The sequence below is a fragment of the Microcaecilia unicolor genome, chromosome 1, assembly GCF_901765095.1.
Source record: "Microcaecilia unicolor chromosome 1, aMicUni1.1, whole genome shotgun sequence".
NCBI classification, from domain to species: Eukaryota; Metazoa; Chordata; class Amphibia; order Gymnophiona; family Siphonopidae; genus Microcaecilia; species Microcaecilia unicolor.
The window spans coordinates 450,442,037-450,463,923 of record NC_044031.1 but is presented as its reverse complement, the minus strand read 5'-3'; the positions used below and the strand labels follow the sequence as shown (position 1 = coordinate 450,463,923).

Sequence of the window (21,887 nt, the reverse complement as noted above, 5' to 3'; positions counted from 1 at the left end):
AAAGAAGGGAAAAGTGCGCCATCCACACCAACGAAGAGTCCAGAGCCACAAACAAAAAGCCATGAAAAACAGCACAGCACTAAGAAAAAGTCAGCCAGCAAAAATGCTCTAAAAAAAACCATACAACTTACCCTACAAAAGGAAAAGAAGAAAGAGTTTCACAATTTACCGAGGTACATACTTCGTCAGAAGAAGCCTGTAGCATGCCACATGAAAGTCTGCCGAGCCTCACAGGCCTCCAGCATGAAAGGGGAGGGGAGGGACCCAGCGGTACTGCATATCCCCTAGTTGGTCAATGAGGGACTCAGGATCACTATCATCCTAAGGAAACCCAAATCAGGGTTACAAGCAAACCCCTTGCTCAACACCTAGCCAAGCTGGGGTAGGAGCTAGCCAGTTAACACCAACAGGAGCTGCACATCCGTCCACCATCTACTAGGAGACAGAGAAAATACTGAGCGTTATAGGCTGAACGATACCCTTAAGAGGCGAAGTACTTGGAACTATTTCCTCTGTCTTCTTCCGTTGGTGGCTGGACGTAACCCACTGGTCTGATATTGATGACAAGGAAAGGTAGTTGGGGTGATAGATGAAAAAAAACAAGAGACTATACTGAAATGGAGGACTAGACCTTTCTGTGGCAGGCAAAAGGATTCTAACTGAAAAATTCAAACAATACAGATAGGCATTTAAACTAAATAAATGGGGTGGCAGGAGTAAAGTAATTTCAGAAAGTCACCCCCAGCATAAACATTACAGTGGTATAAATAACAAGAGACACGATCTCAACAAAGGGAAGGAGGTGACCAAAATAAAACCTTTACAAAGTACAAGCAAGCCATCTAAATATTGGTGGAAGGCTTTGAACACAAATGCTCAGTTTAGCCAATAAAATTTCTGATCTGGAAGCCCTAATAATTGGTATGGACTTGAACATTGTGGTGTAGGTCAATCAGTCTCATGAATGGGATAACAACATACCTGGCTATAACCTATTCAGGAGAGCTAGAGATGACAAAAGAGGAGTATCAGCAATCTATGTAAAAAAGGCAATATTAAAGTAGCTGAAATGCAGGGGGTGTGAGAAAAAGAGGAAGCCCTGTGGGCTGTGTTGGAAAGAGGAGATGGTATTCTAATCCACAGTTATAGTTTACAAACTGGACAAAGAATTGATCAATGATGTAGGTAGGAAAGAAAAGGATGGTGTGGATACTGGGTGACTTCAATCTACTGGATCTGGATTGCAGTGTCTCATCTGCAAATCTGGAAAAGTAGTAGAAAGACACATTTGGGCCAAGGCCTCAACAGGGGCTTCCTATTTACACAATTGACCATTTCCATACCATACAGAAAGCTTATTGAATTTCCTGCATTGGGAAGGACTTAGGACGTTTAAACCCCCAAGCAGGTTTCTCAATGGAAAGTACCATCAGTGCCTCAGAAATAAGAGTACTGAGCTCCTCTTTATGAAACTACCTTAGTACTTTCAGATCATCCCCCTCAGGGTGGGACCAGGCTGCTGGCGTCGGCATTCAAAAAAAGAGATAGAGCAGCTTTTAAACTAGAAATGGGGGAAAGGCCGACAGTCGCACAACAGCGCATGGTTCGGGATAAGGTATCTGCAAGGATACCTCACAAACAGGGAAGATAGGGTTTCTGGTTAGTGAGGTTACACAAGACACGTGGTAGGCCAGGTGCCCTTAAATACAACTAAAGATCAGAAAAAAGATGGCAAATCAATAGTGTCAAGCACTAAGCATCATGCAATTAGGAACAACAAACATACTCTGAAATGTCTATACACAAATGCTAGGAGTCTAAGAAATAAGATGGGAGAATTGGAATATATTGCACTGAATGAAAAATTGGACATAAAAGGCATTACTGAGACCTGGTGGAAGGAGCATAACCAGTGGGACACTGTCATACAGGGATACAAAGTATATCATAGTGATAGGCTGGACCGGACTGGTGGAGGGGTAGCACTGTATATTAACGAAAGCCTTGACTCAGATAGATTACAAATTCAGCAGGACACAAATCACACCTTTGAATCATTGTGGGTTGAAATTCCATGTATAAAAGGGAAAAGGACGGTGATAGGAGTGTACTACTGTCCACCTCGCCAGGATGAGCAGGTAGACGCAGAAATTATAAAAGAAATCAGAGACGCAAACAAAATGGGCAATGCGATAATAATGGGTGACTTCAATTACCCAAATATAGACTGGATAAATGTAACATCAAGACATGCTAGAGAGGTACAATTTCTTGATGAAATCAAGGACAGCTTTATGGAGCAGCTGGTGCAGAAGCCGACGAGAGAAGGAAAAATTCTAGACTTGGTCCTTAGCAGAGCGCATGATCTAGAGAGGGACGTTATGGTACTGGGGCCGCTTGATAACAGTAATCATAATATGATCAGTTTTGAAATCAACCTTGAAGTAACTATACATAGGAAGTCAAATACGTCAGTGTTTAACTTTAAAAAAGGAGACTATGATAAAATGAGAAGAACGGTTAAGAAACAACTTAGAGGGGCAACTGAGAGGGTAAAAACTGTACAACAGGCGTGGATGCTATTCAAAAGTACCATCCTAGAGGCTCAGGCCAAACATATTCCGCGAATTTGAAAAGAAAGATGGAAGTCCAAAAGACAGCCGGCGTGGTTGAAAAGTGAGAAGGAAGCTATTAGGGCTAAAAGAAACGCCTTCAGAAAATGGTAGAAAGAACCGTCTGAAAATAACAAGAAGCAACATAAGGAGTGTCAAAGCAAATGCAAGGCACAGATAAAGAAGGCAAAGAGGGATTACGAAAAGAAAAAGATAGCAGTAGAGGCAAAAAAACATAGTAAAAAAAATTTTCGGTATTTTAAAAGCAGGAAGCCGGCAAGAGAATCGGTTGGGCCGCTGGATGACCGAGGGGTAAAAGGGGCAATCAAGGATGACAAAGTCGTAGCGGAGAGATTGAATGAATTCTTTGCTTCAGTCTTCACCGAGAAAGATTTGGGTGGGATACCGGCGTCAGAAATGGTATTTCAAGGGAACAAGTCAGAAAAACGTACTGAATTCACAGTAAACCTGGAGGATGTAATGGGGCAGTTCAGCAAACTGAAGAGTAGCAAACCTTCTGGACTGGATGGTATTCATCCTAGAGTACTGACAGAACTGAAAAATGAGCTTGCGGAGCTTCTGTTAGTGATATGCAATTTATCCTTAAAATCAGGCATGGTACCGGAGATTGGAGGGTGGCCAGTGTAACGCCAATTTTTTAAAAAGGCTCCAGGGGAGATCCGGGAAATTATAGACTGGTGAGTCTGACGTCTGTGCCAGGGAAAATGATAGAGGCTATTATTTAAAACAAAATTACAGAGCACATCCAAGGACATGGATTGCTGAGATCAAGTCAGCACGGCTTTAGTGTGGGGAAATCTTGCCTGACCAATTTACTTCAATTCTTTGAAGGAGTAAACAAACATGTGGACAAAGGGGAGCCGGTTGATATTGTGTATCTGGATTTTCAAAAGGCGTTTGATAAGGTACCTCATGAAAGGCTACAGAGGAAATTGGCGGGTCATGGGATAGGAGGATATGTCCTATTGTGGATTAAAAACTGGTTGAAGGATAGGAAACAGAGAGTGGGGTTAAATGGGCAGTATTCACAATGGAGAAGGGTAGTTAGTGGGGTTCCTCAGGGGTCAGTGCTAGGACCGCTGCTTTTTAATATAAGTACATAAGTAATGCCACACTGGGAAAGACCAAGGGTCCATCGAACCCAGCATCCTGTCCACGAGAGCGGCCAATCCAGGCCAAGGGCACATGGCAAGCTTCCCAAACGTACATTCTATACGTGTTATTCCTGGAATTCTGGATTTTTCCCAAGTCCTTTTAGTAGTGGTTTATGGACTTGTCCTTTAGGAAACCATCTAACCCCTTTTTAAACTCTGCTAAGCTAACTGCCTTCACCACATTCTCTGGCAACGAATTCCAGAGCTTAATTATGCGTTGGGTGAAGAAATATTTTCTCCGATTTGTTTTAAATTTACTAGACTGTAGTTTCATCGCATGCCCCCTAGTCCTAGTATTTTTGGAAAGCGTGAACAGACGCTTCACATCCACCTGTTCCACTCCACTCATTATTTTATATACCTCTGTCATGTCTCCCCTCAGCCGTCTCTTCTCCAAGCTGAAAAGCCCTAGCCTCCTTAGTCTTTCTTCATAGGGAAGTCGTCCCATCCCCGCTATCATTTTAGTCGCCCTTCGCTGCACCTTTTCCAATTCTACTATATCTTTCTTGAGATGCGGTGACCAGAATTGAACACAATACTCAAGGTGCGGTCGCACCATGGAGCAATACAACGGCATTATAACATCCTCACACCTGTTTTCCATACCTTTCCTAATAATACCCAACATTCTATTCACTTTCCGAGCCACAGCAGCACACTGAGCAGAAGGTTTCAGTGTATTATCGACGACGACGACACCACCCAGATCCCTTTCTTGGTCCGTAACTCCTAACGTGGAACCTTGCATTACGTAGCTATAATTCGGGTTCTTTTTACCCACATGCATCACCTTGCACTTGCTCACATTAAACGTCATCTGCCATTTAGCCGCCCAGTCTCCCAGTCTTGTAAGGTCCTCTTGTAATTTTTCACAATCCTGTCGCGAGTTAACGACTTTGAATAACTTTGTGTCATCAGCAAATTTAATTACCTCGCTAGTTACTCCCATCTCTAAATCATTTATAAATATATTAAAAAGCAGCGGTCCTAGCACAGACCCCTGAGGAACCCCACTAACTACCCTTCTCCATTGTGAATACTGCCCATTTAACCCCACTCTCTGTTTCTTATCCTTCAACCAGTTTTTAAGCCACAGTAGGACATTTCCTCCTATCCCATGACCCTCCAATTTCCTCTGTAGCCTTTCATGAGGTACCTTGTCAAACGCCTTTTGAAAATCCAGATACACAACATCAACTGGCTCCCCTTTGTCCACGTGTTTGTTTACTTCTTCAAAGAATTGAAGTAAATTGGTCAGGCAAGATTTCCCCACACAAAAGCCGTGCTGACTTGGTCTCAGTAATCCATGTCCTTGGATATGCTCTGTAATTTTGTTTTTAATAATAGCCTCTACCATTTTCCCCGGCACCGACGTCAGACTCACCAGTCTATAATTTCCCGGATCTCCCCTGGAACCTTTTTTGAAAATTGGCGTTACATTGGCCACCCTCCAATCTTTAGAGATGGAGGATGGCCATTTAGAAATGGGAGTAACCAGTGAGGTAATTAAATTTACTGATGACACAAAGTTATTCAAAGTCGTTAACTCATGAGAGGATTGTGAAAAATTACAGGAGGACCTTACGAGACTGGGAGACTGGGCGGCTAAATGGCAGATGACGTTTAATGTGAACAAGTGCAAAGTGATGCATGTGGGAAAAAAAGAACCCGAATTATAGCTACGTCATGCAAGGTTCCACGTTAGGAGTTACGGACCAAGAAAGGGATCTGGGTGTCGTCGTCGATAATACACTGAAACCTTCTGCTCAGTGTGCTGCTGCGGCTAGGAAAGCGAATAGAATGTTGGGTATTATTAGGAAAGGTATGGAGAACAGATGTGAGGATGTTATAATGTCGTTGTATCGCTCCTTGGTGCAACTGCACCTTGAGTATTGTGTTCAATTCTGGTCGCCGCATCTCAAGAAAGATATAGTAGAACTGGAAAAGGTGTAGCGAATGGAGACAAAAATGATAGCGGGGATGGGACGACTTCCCTATGAAGAAAGACTGGATGTGAAGCTTCTGTTCACGCTTTCCAAAAATACTAGGACTAGGGGGCATGCGATGAAACTACAGTGTAGTAAACTTAAAAGAAATAGGAGAAAATGTTTCTTCACCCAACGCGTAATTAAACTCTGGAATTCGTTGCCGGAGAACGTAGTGAAGGCAGTTAGCTTGGCAGAGTTTTAAAAGGGTTGGACGGTTTTCTAAAGGACAAGTCCATAGACCGCTACTGAAGACTTGGGAAAAATCCACAATTTCAGGAATAACTTGCATAAAATGTTTGTACGTTTGGGTAGCTTGCCAGGTGCCCTTGACCTGGATTGGCCGCTGTTGGGGACAGGATGCTGGACTCGATGGACCTTTGGTCTTTTCCCAGTATGGCATCAGGGGGGAGTTCTCCCTCCTCTAACGGCTCCTCCGAATGACTGATCTGAATAGACCAAGGCCACATCAGATATGGAGGGAGAAGCAGAGAACCTCATCTGCCCACTCCTGAAGGTCTAAACGAGATCTCTTAGAAGTTGGAGGGGCAGTGGAGTGAGAAACTGAAGCATCTTGGAGCAACTCCAACTGTTCCTGCTTCGGTCAATAGGCCTGCTGTAAGGTAAAATTATGTACCATACCTGATAATTTTCTTTCCATTAATCATAGCTGATCAATCCATAGACTAGTGGGTTGTGTCCATCTACCAGCAGGTGGAGATAGAGAGCAATCCTTTTGCCTCCCTATATGTGGTCATGTGCTGCCGGAAACTCCTCAAAGCTCCATCCGCAGGACTCAGCACTTAAGAGAATTACACCCACAAAGGGACACTCTGCCCAGCTCACCACCGCCGAAACGGGGGAGGGGAATGAACCCAGTTCATCCCCACACAAGTGGGGGAGGGGAATCCGTCCAGCTCAACCCTGCGGAGCAGAGGACGGACACCACACCCGCCGATGTGGGGGGGATCTGGCTTATCCTGCAACCACAACCGCGGGAGGAGCTGACTGACCCCAACACCGCCGAAGCGGGAGGGGTACAAAGCTGCCCTACAGCCGCACGAAGCGGGAGGGAGCACCGACATAATTTAGGTCTCAATCCAGCCCCGTAAAACAGAGGGGAGAGGAATGCAGCAGCTCACTGTAACACAAAATCGTCTCAACTCCAGAAGAATTCAACCGAAAAAACTTGAACACGAAGATCCTCCTGAACAGGAACTGAAGACTAAAATTGAACCTGAAATGCAACCAGAATATAAACAGTACAGATATCTGGGAGGGGCTATGGATTGATCAGCTATGATTAATGGAAAGAAAATTATCAGGTATGATACATAATTTTACCTTCCATATCATCATGCTGATCAATCCATAGACTGGTGGGATGTACCGAAGCAGTACTCACCCAGGGCGGGACATAAAAATCCCTGACCGCAACACTGAAGCTCCAAACTGGGCCTCCGCCCGAGCAGCCACAGCCAAGCGGTAATGCCTGGAGAATGTATGAGCCGATGCCCAAGTTGCCGCCTTACAAATCTCTTCCAAGGAGACGGACCCGGCCTCTGCCATCGAGGCCGCCTGTGCTCTATTGGAGTGAGCCTTCAGCTGGATAGGCGGCACCTTCCCCACGGCCACATAAGCCGCTGCAATGGCTTCCTTGACCCATCTTGCCACTGTAGGCTTGGATGCCTGCAGACCCTTACAAGGACCTGCGAACAGGACAAACAAATGATCCGACTTCCGGAAATCATTGGTCACTTCCAAGTATCTGATGATGACTCGTCTCACATCCAGATATTTAAGAGCAGAGTACTCCTCTGGGTAGTCCTCCCTACGAAAGGAAGGGAGACAGAGCTGCTGATTCACATGGAAGCAAGAAACAATCTTGGGCAGGAAGGAAGGCACTGTGCGAATAGTCACTCCTGCCTCAGTGAACTGCAGAAAAGGCTCTCGACATGAGAGTGCCTGGAGCTCGGAAACTCTTCTGGCTGAAGTGATAGCCACCAAAAAGACTGCTTTCAACGTCAGGTCTTTCAGAGATGCCCTCGACAAGGGTTCAAAAGGCGGCTTCTGCAAGGCTCTTAGCACCAGGTTGAGATTCCACGCAGGCACCACTGAGTGCAGAGGAGGGCGCAGGTGATTAACTCCCTTGAGAAAACGTACCACATCTGGCTGCGAAGCCAGGGAAGCACCCTTCAGGCGGCCCCTGAAGCAAGCCAGAGCCGCTACCTGGACTTTAAGGGAACTGAGCGACAGGCCTTTCTCCAGACCTTCTTGCAGGAACGCCAGCACTGAAGAAATTGGAGCAGTGAAGGGAGAAAGTGAGCCTGCTTCACACCACGCTGCAAAGGTACGCCAAACCCTGGCGTAAGCAGTAGAAGTAGAGCGCTTCCTCGCTCTCAGCATAGTGGCGATGACCTTGTCTGAGAAGCCCTTCTTCCTCAGACGCTGCCGCTCAATAGCCAGGCCGTAAGACCAAAGGGGGAGGGATCCTTCATCACCACGGGACCCTGATGCAACAGGCCCTGCTCCACTGGCAGCCGCAGAGGGTCGTCCACTGAGAGCCTGATCAAGTCCGCATACCAGGGACGTCTGGGCCAGTCCGGACCCACCAGGATTATCCGGCCCGGATGCTTTGCCACCCGGTCTAGTACCCTGCCCAACATGGGCCAGGGCGGGAACACATAGAGAAGCTCTTGTGTCGGCCACTGTTGGAGAAGAGCATCTACTCCCAGAGATAGAGGGTCCCGCCCTCTGCTGAAAAAGCGCGGCACTTGGCAATTGGCCGATGACGCCATCAGATCTAGGCTCGGCTGGCCCCAGCACTTTGTGATGTCCAAGAACGCCTGAGCCGATAACTGCCACTCTCCGGGATCCAAGGTATGGCGACTGAGAAAGTCCGCCTTGACATTCATGACTCCGGCAATGTGGGCCGCTGACAGCTGTTCCAGGTTCGCTTCCGCCCACTGGCATAGATTCATGGCTTCCTTGGCTAGAGGGGCGCTCTTGGTACCTCCCTGGCGGTTGACATAGGCCACAGCCGTGGCGTTGTCCGACAGGACCCGTACTGGCTTCAACGCCAGTACCGGGAGGAACTCCAAAAGCGCCAACCGAATGGCTCTGAGTTCCAGGAGGTTGATAGACCACTTTGCCTCTGCAGGAGACCAGAGCCCCTGCGCTGTCCTTCCCAAGCAGTGGGCTCCCCAGCCCGTCAAAGAGGCGTCCGTCATGACGACAATCCACTCCGGGGTCACAAGAGGCATCCCTGCAGACAACTTGTCTGTCTTCAGCCACCAGCTCAGCGCCTTGCACACTGCTGGGTCCAAGGGAAGGCGCACAGCATAATCCTCCGACACCGGAGTCCAGCGCTGCAGCAGAGAGTGTTGTAGTGGTCTCATATGAGCCCTGGCCCAGGGCACTACTTCCATCGTGGCCGTCATAGAGCCCAACAGCTGCACATAGTCCCAAGCCCGAAGCGGAGAGGCTACTAGGAACTGGTCCACCTGAGCCTGAAGTTTGACAATCCGATTGTCTGGCAGGAACACGCTGCCTACTTGGGTGTCAAATCGAACTCCCAGATACTCCAGGGACTGAGTCGGGCGCAGCTGGCTTTTCTCCCAGTTGATGATCCACCCCAGGGAGCTCAAAAGAGCAATCACCCGGTCCACAGCTTTGCCGCACTCTGCATAAGAGGGGGCTCGGATCAACCAGTCGTCCAGATAAGGATGGACTTGTACTCCTTCCTTTCGCAGAAAGGCCACGATGACCACCATTACTTTGGAGAAGGTCCGCGGAGCAGTAGCCAACCCGAACGGGAGGGCTCTGAACTGGAAGTGTCGGCCCAGGACTGCAAAACGCAGAAAGCGTTGATGAGGAGGCCAGATGGGAATATGCAAGTACGCTTCCTTGATGTCCAAGGATGCCAGGAACTCCCCTGCCTTCACTGCCGCTATAACAGAGCGGAGAGTCTCCATGCGAAAGTGCCGAACTTTCAAGGCCCGATTGACCCCTTTGAGGTCGAGGATAGGCCGTACAGAACCTCCTTTCTTTGGTACCACAAAGTAAATGGAGTAACGTCCCTTGTCAAGCTGATTTTCTGGCACCGGAACGACCGCACCCAGGCGGATCAGATTGTCCAAGGTCTGCTGCACTGCCACAGCTTTGACCGGAGACTTGCAGGGAGAGAGTACAAACCCGTCTCTTAAGGGTCGGCAGAACTCTAGCTTGTAGCCGTCTCTGATGACTTCCAGCACCCAAGCGTCTGAAGTTACCCTGGTCCACTCGCCCAGAAACGAGGACAGGCATCCTCCAATCTGCACTGGGCCATGGACCAGGACCCCGTCATTGGGTACGAGACCCTGGGGGAGGACCGGAGGGCGCACCTCCGGGACGGCGGTCTCTGCGAAAGGAATGCTGCTTGGGGGAGAAATTCCTCTTGAAGGAAGAGGGGGCAGAGGAGCCCGACTTGCCCGGGCGGTACCGACGGGCTTCCTGAAACCGTCCTCTGGAGATACCGGGGCGAGCACTGGCCCGAGCCCTGACCTCTGGTAACCTCTTGCCCTTAGATGTGCCGAGATCGGTCACAATTTTGTCCAGCTTGACCCCAAAGAGCAGCTTGCCTTTAAAAGGCAACTTAGCCAGGCGGGACTTAGAGGCGTGGTCAGCAGACCAATGTTTCAGCCAAAGCCACCGCCGCGCAGAGACTGTCTGAGCCATACCTTTAGCCGAGGCTCTCAAGACATCATACAGTAAGTCTGCCAAATAAGCCAAGCCCTCAAGGAAGGATCCGAGGGGGAAGCCCGCTGCACAATCGTCAGGCACGCCCTGGCCACATAGGAGCCGCAAACTGAGGCCTGCAAACTTAAGGCAGCCGCCTCGAAGGACGACCTTAAGGCCGCCTCCAATCTTCTGTCTTGGGCGTCCTTTAGGGCCGTGCCACCTTCCACCGGCAACGCCGTTTTCTTAGTCACCGCAGTGATTAAAGAATCCACGGTAGGCCAAAGAAAGGCTTCCCGTTCACTTTCAGGCAAAGGATAGAGGCGGGACATAGCCCTAGCCACTTTGAGGCTCGCTTCCGGGACATCCCATTGAGCCGAAATTAAGGTGTGCATGGCATCATGCACGTGGAAGGTTCTAGGCGGGCGCTTCGTCCCCAGCATAATGGCGGAGCCAACAGGGGCTGAGGGAGAGACGTCCTCTGGAGAGGAAATCTTCAAAATGCTCATGGCCTGCACTAACAGGTTGGGCAAATCCTCTGAGCGAAAGATCCGCGCTGCAGAGGGGTCATCCGCTCCATCCGAGCGGGAATCAGTCTCCTCCAAGGAATCTGCAAAGGACCGTTGGGAGAACTCAGATACGCTGCCCTAATCTACATCAGAGGAGACAAAGTCCTCTAAGGCCTGGGAATCCACCCGAGGGCATTTACTTCCGGGGGCCTCAACCCCTTTATCGGACAAGGGAGAAGGGGCAGCGTTCTGCATAAGGAAGGCCTGATGCAGCAGTAAAATAAACTCGGGGGAGAAACCCCCCAGACTGTGCACTTCAGCCGCCTGGGCCACAGCCCTAGACGCACCCTCAACCGGCGCTCGCAAGAGCGGGGGAGAAACATGCTGCGCATCCAAGATGGCGTCCGGCGCGACACTCCGCGAAGGAGCCGCGCGGGAAGAACGGCGCTTAACTTTAGCCGCTTTTTTGCCGTCGCCCAAATCAAGGGCGGCCATGGCATTAACGTCTCCCAGCTCAAGGGCGGCCCAAGAAGAAGCCGTCCGAGCAGCGTGGCCGGCCAAGATGGCGGAGGCGAGCAGCAGGGGATGGGCGTTTATGGCGGGAAAAACCGCCGCACCGGAGGAAGACCCGGGACACTGACCGGCCTCCGAACTGACACCCAACAAGGGCGAGTCAGACTTTAAGACCCCCGCATCCCCACTAGAAGCGCACACGCGGTCCGGGGAGCAATTCTTCGCGCCCTCGCCCTCCGACGCCATAGGTCACATGGAGATCGATCGGGGAACCCCCTGCCCGCTATAAAAAGGTAAAAATTACCTGCTTCTCGCTCCGAGCTGTAACGACCTGGTGTCCCAGTGAGTAGCTGCAATAATCGTTTAAATAAACGTCGAAATAAACGCCCTTAAGGACGTTCAAAAAAATTTTTTTTTTTTTTAACGGAGCCAGCGGGAGGGGGGAGAAAAGGAGGGACCTGGCGCCACCAGGTTTGCACTTGCTCAATAAGAGCCCTCAACCCCAGGTACTCAACAAAACCTAAAAATTAGGCTTGGAGACCTAGCCAGAGCTGCTGCTGTGTGTGACCACCACCTGCTGAGATAGAGAACATACTGAGGAGTTTCCGGCAGCACATGACCACATATAGGGAGGCAAAAGGATTGCTCTCTATCTCCACCTGCTGGTAGATGGACACAACCCACCAGTCTATGGATTGATCAGCATGATGATATGGAATCATCCTGATTATCACAAACGACACCATGCAGTCCCAAGCGGTGAGTCAGGATTCCTTCCCAGCATCAAGCAGAACTTGCAGCCCTCCAAGAGGTTCTGAATCAAAATTTAGTCGGACTTACCATTGCTGGCTGGTCCTCCCACGCTCATTGTCTCCATAAGTCTTACCCCAGATGAGACAGAATCTGGACTTATACTCTGTCCCACGCTCTCCAATAAAACTCTTTCCTCCTCTTTTTTTTTAAGGTGATGTGCTGGAAAGGAGAGCTCCATAGAAAACAGGAGAGAGGTGAAGAGAGGGAAGAAGTAAATTTGCAAGACACCAGAGTATGGAATCTGCAGACCCAAACGACCTGCAAAGATTAATGGGGATCAGCTGACCAACTGCACCAGATGCACCAATGTTGGAAAATAAAAAAAGAAGATGAGACATCCCTGCTATAGAAGATAATGGTGACTGTGGAAATGAAAACAAATTAACCAAGTATTCTGGACTAGAGCTATCAGATATTTTATAAATCAAACATGCAAGTTTAAAAGAAATCCGGTAGTCAATGAAGCCAGTGCATTTTTATAAGACATGGGGCAGCATAATCAGATCTTTCTTTATGAAAAATTAACTTAGTAGCTGCATTTTGAAGAACCTGAAGCTTTGACAACAAAGTAGATGACAAACAATATATACCACTAAAATAAACTAAATGAGACAAAGTTAATGACTAAACCAAAACTGCAAAATGTTGTTTAGATTAAAAAAAAAAAAAAGATTTAACCACAGAATTAATTTGAGGAACAAGAGATAGTTAAGTATCCAAATACTCTCAAAACTTTGGAAACTAACTCAAAAAAGTCAAACCATTAACCACAGCACTGCAACCATAACAGTTTCATTTTTTCCTTATTAAGCTTGAACCCATGGACAATACTAAAACGCTCAATTCTCTCTAAACATTTTATGACATTGGGTCAAAGAGAAATGATATGTTTCTCAACTGGAATAAAAACCATCATCTATATAAGAAAGAAAAATGTCACCTAAGAAAGAAAATCATGGCAAAACAGACATATAAACATTAAACAAGGTCGGACAGAGAGGAGAGCCCTGGGTAGCTCTGCAAGGAGATCTCCACTCAGATTAAAATTTGTTGTCCATCTTAACTTTATAGTGTCTACGGGCCAATAATTCCTTAAACCAATCTAATACCCTGCCTGTATTACCCAACAAACTCAATTTATACAACAAGATGTAAAGGTCCAATGTATGAAAGGCTGCGGTAAGGTCAAATTGCAATAATATTGCAGCTTTGCCCAGGACAAATAGTAATTTTGCTTCTGATATAATTGCTAACAAAATAGCCTCAGTTGAATGAAATGGTCTAAAACCAAACTACAAGGGATGCAAGCAACCATATTTAATCAAAAATCTGAAAATAATTCTGCAACAGACTTCCAGTAATTTCACAAGAGGAGGAATACTGGCAACAGGTTGATAACTGGCCAGCTGAGCAGCAGCCATCCTCGAGTTTTTTTTAAGACTGGAGTTAAAATAATGCCACCCAATGCAATAGGAAAAGCCCCTTTACATAAAAAAAAAATTTACAAAAGTAGTAACCCAATCAACCAAATGGTTGGGCATATGTGGCATCAGATAAGATGGACAGCTGTCCAGCAAACAGCTTGATTTTGATCATCTCATTATCAATAACGGTCTTAGAAGCTGTAAGTGATGGAAAAACTTTACTTATCTTCGCGATAATTTATGAATCATGATCCAGATAAAAGATAACAACCGAGTCAAGATCAGAAGGAAAAAAAATCTGAACTTTTCAATTTTATCCAGAAAAATGCTAAAAATCAGCTGGACAAAACTGTAAATCATTATTAATGGAATGGATAGATTGAAACAAACCAAAAAGTTTATTTTGATCTTAGAGATTATCCTCAATTTGTTAAGCATATATATTACACATTTAGCTGATTGAAAAGAGGATTTATAACAACATTTGAAACTATTTCCATTCTCATCTGTATTCTTTTTTTTTATCTTTTATTTATCATTTTAATAAGAAATATACAAAGAATAGCTCTTTGATAAGATACACCAATCTAGGAAACATATTCTAATAGGTAAATTTTACAAGCAAAAGTATATATTCAGTTGGTTATTATAGTCCACAAATTGAGGGATTCAAGATATAGTAATACCAAAGGAAGTTGGTGCTAGAACACTATTAAATTAAAAGAAAACAAGCAGTGGTTATCCATAATTATATAGGACTCATTTATCTGGAATTAGGCCTGGTCTCGCTTCGTATCAAGGAATGACCTCAATTGGTCTGGCTCAAAAAACACATTTCTTCTCTTTAAGTATCAAAACACATTTACATGGAAAACGTAATTGGAAGACTGCTCCTATATTTAATGATTCCTGTTTCATAAGCAGGAATTTTTTCCGTCTTTGTTGGGTCCATCGAGCAATGTCTGGAAATATAGAGACCTTGCTTCCTTTAGATTCAGGACACAAGTTTTTAAAATAAAGCCTCAATAAAGATTCTTTATCTTGCAGAAAAACAAAAGATACTATCAGGGTTGCTCTAGTCTCTGTATTATCCTTCGATTGTTCTAGAAAGTTTGTCAAATCTAGCGTTTCAGATGGTATATCCTGTGCAGAATTTTCCTGTAATGGAGGAGTCTTCACATCCAAATAGTAAATTTTTTGAATTGGGGGAATTGTTTGTTCAGAGTATTTGTATATTTCCTTCAAAAATTTAGCGAACATGTCTTTAGGAGCCACAAATTGAGATCTTGGAAAGTTTAATATTCGCAAGTTCAGATTTCTTGAGTAATTTTCCATATTTTCAATTTTTCTGTGGATTAATATACGATCCCCAGAGATCTGAGCTTGTTGCCGATTCAATTTTTCAACTTGTGTTTCCAGACTAGTCTGCTTTAGTGATATTCCCTCCATTTGAACTTTTAAGGAATTTATCTGAGAAGAGTTATTCAGTGACAACGTAATGAATGAAGTACAGACCTTGTGAAGTGATTCCAGGGCTGCCCAGATAGATTCCAGCGACACCACTTGAGGCTTAATCAGCGGTTCAATCGCTAAGACGCAAGCCGTAGCCTGCGCTGTTGTTTCGGGCGACTTCCCACCGATTGCCCCAACTAGATCTTCTGGTGTTCGTTGGTCTCCCTGCGCCATCCCAAACGTCTCCACGGGCAGCACGGGTGTCTCCGGAGAGCACCACTCCTTCGAGCTCTCCTTTCCGTCAGGGCTCGGCACAACACCTCCGGGTGTCCGCGGCGGCGTTGGGGTCAAAGGTCCCAGCGGACTGAGCGATACGTCGCTCTCCTGAGCAGGGCTCTTCCCTGCCCCGCTAGCAGATACGTCCACAATTGGAGTTGAAACCAGATATGCTGACATGGACTGCTGCCCAAGTAAGGAGGGAATTTGCTTCGGGAGAGGTGGTCCCCTCGGCTTTCCTTTCCTTTTCGGCATAATTATTATAAGAAACAAAGCTTTTGGAAAGTTTTTCTAGGAGCATCCTCATCGCACATCCTGCTTGGTCGCTATCTTGAATCATAATTCCTCTCTCATCTGTATTCTTAGTCTTTCTCCTCTGATGTTCCAATTTACAACATGACCTCTTAAGATCAGAAAGTTCTTTAATAAACCAAGTAGTTTAATGTCTAACTGGCTTCTTTTTAAAAATTATAGGCGATAAGATATCAGTTATTCAGGACAGAACTTTATGCCATGTGTCTAAATGATCTGCAATAGTTAATAAATTCAGCTGAGAAGAGGCCATCTCCCAAAAGGCAGATGGTTCTGTTTTACGTCTAGTTGGTATAATAGCTGGTCTAGTAGAGGGCTTTGATAAAAAGTACAGAAAGTGTAAACTTAGCTTAAAAAAAAATGATTAGGCCATGCCCCGAGCATGCACCATTTCCAGGGAAAAAAAGAAAACCCTCAGAAATGGCTTGCGTGACAGTAATCAGGCATCGCTCAGTTACCACCACCACCACAATGGGTGGTGGTAAGGGATCCCCGCCACATGACCAAGTGGTAAGAGTTCTCTTACCGCATGGCCATGTTTGTCTGGGGATTTTTTTACCTGCTACAGTAAAAAGGGCCCCAGAACGTGGGGAAAAAAAGGCCTCCGCCACTAGCGCAGGGCCCTTTTATCCCTGCCCCTAAACCAATAAAAACAGACAGCCGGTCTACTTTGGGCCTTTTCATGAGAAGGTTGTAACTTACAAGTCTTCACTAACAGAGTGTCTAAAATTGATAAGGTTATCAATAGAAATCAAACAAAATAAAACATGGAAAAGAAAGTAAGTGAGAATCCTGAAAGGTAACTTTAAAACCATACAAGAACGTAAGACCTTTGAAGTCAGAATGATGAATATTTTAACACCCAACCGAAAGGACTTAACAAGGATCTGGGCTTCCTAGCCCATTATAAACCATAAAGCTGTATGTCTCTATTGATCACCCCACCCCTCACCTATCCACACCCATCCTGTTAGAATATCAATGATATGCTTTGATGTCCCCATGCATACCTCCTACCCACCCCCATCCTCCCACCCTGCCAGACTGTCAAAGTAATGCTTGAATGTTTTCACTTATAAACACTGTCAGCTAGCACATTTGCTTATTTCCGATCTGAGGAAGAAGGGCAACCTTCGAAAGCTAATCAAGAAATGTATTAAGTTATGTCCAATAAAAAAGGTATCATCTTATTTTCTTTTCCATGTTTTATTTTGTTTGATTTCTATTGATAACCTTAAGAGTGGACTAACACGGCTACCACACTCCTCTACTTAAAATTGATAAGAAATCAATAACATCATGATTCACACTATTTGATATGATCGAGCGAAAACAGGGAGTCAAAAACAATTGCTGAGAAACAAAATTAATAAAAATGTCTCGCCTTGTTCTAAGGACCTGGTGGACAATATACCAGCACAAATCCCATCAAAACCAATAAGGAGGGATCAGAAAACTTAAAAGAAAAAAAATCTCAATACTAGGAATAGAAAGGGAATCAAATTTACTTTATAAAATCCATTATAAATAATTGCTAAACCTCCACTCTCGTTAACTGGTCTATGAAGACTTAAAATTTTGTAACCAGTTCAAAGATGACTTAAAAGTATCAGAATCAGCAAGCCAAGTTTCTGTAATAAAAGCAAAGCCTACCTGAAGTTCCTCAATGCATTTCTAATAACATCATATTTATTTCTAACTGATCTGGCATTAAAGTAGATAACTGGTATAGGCTAAAGAGAAAGCTCTTTAATAGTATCAGCAATAGCTGGATAATAAAGAGAACTAAAAAAAAAACTTTAGACTTAAATGTCTTTTGCATCTATTAAAATGGTCTATGCTGAATAATAACCTCTATAGGTTTATCAAAAAATGGACTATTTGATGCTAGATCACAATACACAGAATTTTGATGAAAACAACACAGTGCCATAAGGAAAGTCATCTGCCCCATATGCTCCCACCCTCACAGCCACACTAAAATTATCTAAAATTAGTTTTATATTATATTCAAAATGTGGCTAAGTTCAACAAAATGGTGCAAAAAGCAGAAGAAACCAGTCTTCGCAAGAAAAACAACAGCAAGCAAAACAGTGAAGATGACTAACAGAAACAAAAACAAAAAATCAAAATCAAAAATATGTACAAAAACATCAAAATCTAAAAATAACCATAAAATATGTATTTAAAAATATAAATACATAAAAAAGACGACACTCTGGTTGTAAAAATTAAAAAATATATACTTTATTAGCCATAAAATAGTAGGGAGAAAGGGACTCGACACAGCTGTGTTTCGGCCGTTCAGGCCTGCTTCAGGAGTCTTCTCACCATATGCTGGCTACTAATTCTATCCAAATATGAGAGGAATATGTATATCTCTTTATTGATATTGTAGCGCTAAATCATACTCGAAACCATGTCGAGCGGAAAACATCAATTACTAATCCAAACCAAAAACTAATAAGCCTTCCTTCATTAAGTCACTATGCAGAGACGCACGCTAATATGTGCATCTTTAGTTTGTGCCTTAGGCAGAATGCCGAGCAGCAGTGTGCCACTAGGTGCCACGGTTAAAACTCACATGGTGTTTGACTACTACTACTTAACACTTCTAAAGCGCTACTAGGGTTACGCAGCGCTGTACAGTTTAACAAAGAAGGACAGTCCCTGCTCAAAGGAGTTTGACATCAAGGTAATGGGTGAAGCATGCTTAAGAGAGACAGATGGTATAGCAGACACCAGCGATCACCAACAGTGCTAAGGGTACAGTAAGGCTGAAAGAAGGCTGTAACCACATCCTCTGACAATGACTTCGAGAGCTAAACTATTTGTTGAGTAAAAAAAACGTATTTCTTATTCATTTAAAAAGTATTACCATGAGTATCCCCTAGTCTTTGTACTTTTTGAAAAAGAGTAAAAAAAAAAAAAAAAATTTTTTTTGATTCATTTTTACCCATTTTATACCATTCAGAACTTTGTAGACCTCTCTCATATCCCCTCTCAGCTGTATCTTTCCCAAGCTGAAGAGCTCCAATCTCTTTAGCCCTTCCTTATATAAGAGGAATAGCTTAGAGGTTAGTGCAGTGTACTTTGATCCTGGGGAACTGGGTTCGATTCCCACTGCAGTTCCTTGTGACTCTGGGCAAGTCACTTAACCTTCCACTGCCCCAGGTACAAATAAGTACCTGCATATACTATGTAAACCGCTCTGAATGTAGTTGCAAAAAACACGGAAAGGCAGTATATCAAGTCGCATTCCTATCATTTTGTTCACCCTTCTTTGAACCTTGTCTAATTCCACTATATCTTTTTTTGAGATACAGTGACCAGAATTACACACAATACTCAAGGTGAGGTCACACCATAGAGCAATACAAAGGCATTAAAATATTCTTGGTCTTACTTTCCATCTCTTTTCTAATAACGCCTAACATCCTGTTTGCTTTTTGGCCATCACCGAACACTGGGCAGAAGATTTCAGCATATTGTCTACGACGACACCTAGACCTCTTTCTTGCGTGCTGACTCCTAATTGAGGAACTACTGGGTATTTCTCTTCTCTTTGTGTGTGTTGACAGAGGTGTAAAAATGTGCAGGATGTGGGTGGGGCAGGGCACTTCAGGATGGAACCCCTGATTATTTGTCTAATTTTACTATATCTTATGTCCCTTCACAGATATTATGTTCACTAAATGATCATTGATTAGTCCTCCCTCCTCCATCACTAGCCCACTGGGAGTTCACAAGGTCCGGTGCTCTCTTTTTCCTAGCGCTATCTCTGTAGAACAGTCTGCCCTTAAGGCTTCACTCTGAAACTTCCTACAAAAAAATTAAAGTAGGTCTTAACACACACTTATTTCTAGTGACATTTAATCCTCCATAAAGAACGCGGATCAAGGATATAGTGATTGCTCATACTATCCATCCATGTATAAGTTGTTTTTACAGTCCTTTTACTGGAGTTAAGTTTTGCTCTTTGTATGAGTTTCTTTCCTTTTTTTGTTATAAATTGTTATGGTCCTTGTATATCACTTTGACTTGGTTAGTCCAAAGTTTGGTGATTTAAGTATTGTAATTAAACAAATATAATGGGATGTGGTGTGGGTGTGAATGAGCTCTCTGGGATCGCAGTGTGGGGTATAAGTGTATGTGTATGCACTGGGGAGCTTGCACATGTGGGTCTTTGAATGCTCTTTTGGAACCATCTTTTACCAGCTATTTCATTTATTGCTCTTTGTCACTGTTAGGCGGGGGCTTTTGAAACAGAGCAGGAGTGAACATGCTATAGCTTCTAACAGTTTCCTATACAAAGCAAAGAGGATTTCTTTTTGAGGGCTTGGTGCTCTAAAAATACCAACTGATGTTCAAAATCATCCATAAATATTCATGCTGAATTTCTGTCCTTTTCGGACATGAGTTAAGCCTACAAATGGATATCAATATTTTGTATGTTCTTTTCAACAGAGATGGCAGCAGCAATAGAGATGAATTTTCAGGAGACTATAACAATCTCAGCCTTCTTACTAGCAAGTGGAGGCACAACAAACCTACTTGTTCTCCCTATATAATGTTGGTGCAGCAAGGGAGTCAATCAGTTACTATTGTCAGGTATCTTCTAAAACAAAGATCTTCATAAATACCACCTTTTTTCACTCCATTTGCATTTGTTTTTAATTTAATTACAGAAACATTTCAGTGTGTCCGTCCGTCCAAACCTCCCACCCCACTTCTCCAGCATCAACTGCTATGTATAGCTGACCAACACTAGGGCATGACTGAAAATACAATTATAATAAAGTATAACTAGACTTCCCTCTTTGTCTATGCCAGACCAGGGGGATACACCAGAGCAATACGTAGCTAAGGAGGTGGGGGGGGGGGGGGCGTCCCCAAGCTTCACCAGGGTTACAGACCTAAAGTTTGCTTGTAGTCTAATTCATAACAAATCTATAATGATAACAGAATACATAAATTATTTTCTCTGTTGCTGCCGTACAGATGTCCTCATACTTGTGGAGCTGGATCTTAAATTTCAAGACACCAGTGTCCCTGCATGCCTTTCAAATCCATCTGGCTATGAACACCTTTGAAGTCGCCTCTCCCTTCTTGCCCCCCCCCCCCCCCTTTAAAAGAACAAAGGGCATATCCGTTTTCCAAAAAGCTTCTGTCTTTCAAGATCCTCCTACATCTAAGTAACGTAGGAAGTCATCAACTGGAATGACAAAAGTTGGAAGCTCAGTGGTTTGGTTAAGATAAAATGGAGGATGTTAGAAAAAAAAATCTCTCACACAAGAGACCCAGTCTCTAGAAATCGTAAGTAGGGTTCCTTGCACGCTAACTGCAGCTCCAATATTCTTGCAGAGGTAAATGCTACCAGGAATACTGCCTTCTATGTAAGAATCATGAATGAAGCTTACAAGAGTGTCTCAGAGGGATCTTGAATCAAGGCATTCATTACTAAATTCAAACCCATGCAAGTAATAAACCTATATACATTGATGGTCTAATATACAAGACCCTCTTCAAAAACCTAACTACATCTCCATAACCAGACATCAACACACACGCATTTGACTACCCTTACGCTCTCACATGCCAAGCGCCCTTTTCGACCCAGGACCCCTCCTTCACCGCCTCCCCCACGGTTCTACCATCTCTTCTACTCTATCCAATCTAATACATCTCCCATGCCCATCCTACCTTCAAATTCATACTGAGGTCGCCCGACCGACACCGACCCCACCGATTTCCTTCTCAGACACCCCGCCCCCTCTGACGTGCTAAGCGGCCGCCCTGCCGGAAAAAGGAAGTTGCGCGTCAGAGGGGGCGGGGAGTAGGGCCGAGGTGCTGCCGGAGTAGAATGGGTCGTGTGTGAGTCAAGGAGGTTTAATAGACAGGAGATGAAGTGACGTCAGAACGCTGAAACCAATTAGGTCAATCTAAGTTTTCCCTTCCGAGCGCGGCCGTCATTCCCGTTCCCGCAAAACAAAGCAAGCAAACCTGTGTGCTGCTGCATCCACCTTGTCGTTATTTATTGTTGGTAGCATTTTTATTTAATCTCACTTATATTTTCAAACATGCCAGCTTGTGCAGCGTA

General features: G+C 44.7%; 1 protein-coding gene across 3 annotated transcripts in view; it reads right to left on the bottom strand.

The window, feature by feature from the left end:
• Window positions 1-21,628, bottom strand: part of ESCO1 (establishment of sister chromatid cohesion N-acetyltransferase 1) — a 128,995-nt gene extending 107,367 nt beyond the window's left edge. For all 3 annotated transcript variants that reach the window (XM_030212847.1, XM_030212854.1, XM_030212863.1), the window contains exon 1: window positions 21,491-21,628. The gene's annotated coding sequence lies outside the window, so the exon portion shown is untranslated. The remainder of the gene's footprint in view (window positions 1-21,490) is intronic.
• Between the last annotated feature and the right edge of the window lie 259 nt (window positions 21,629-21,887).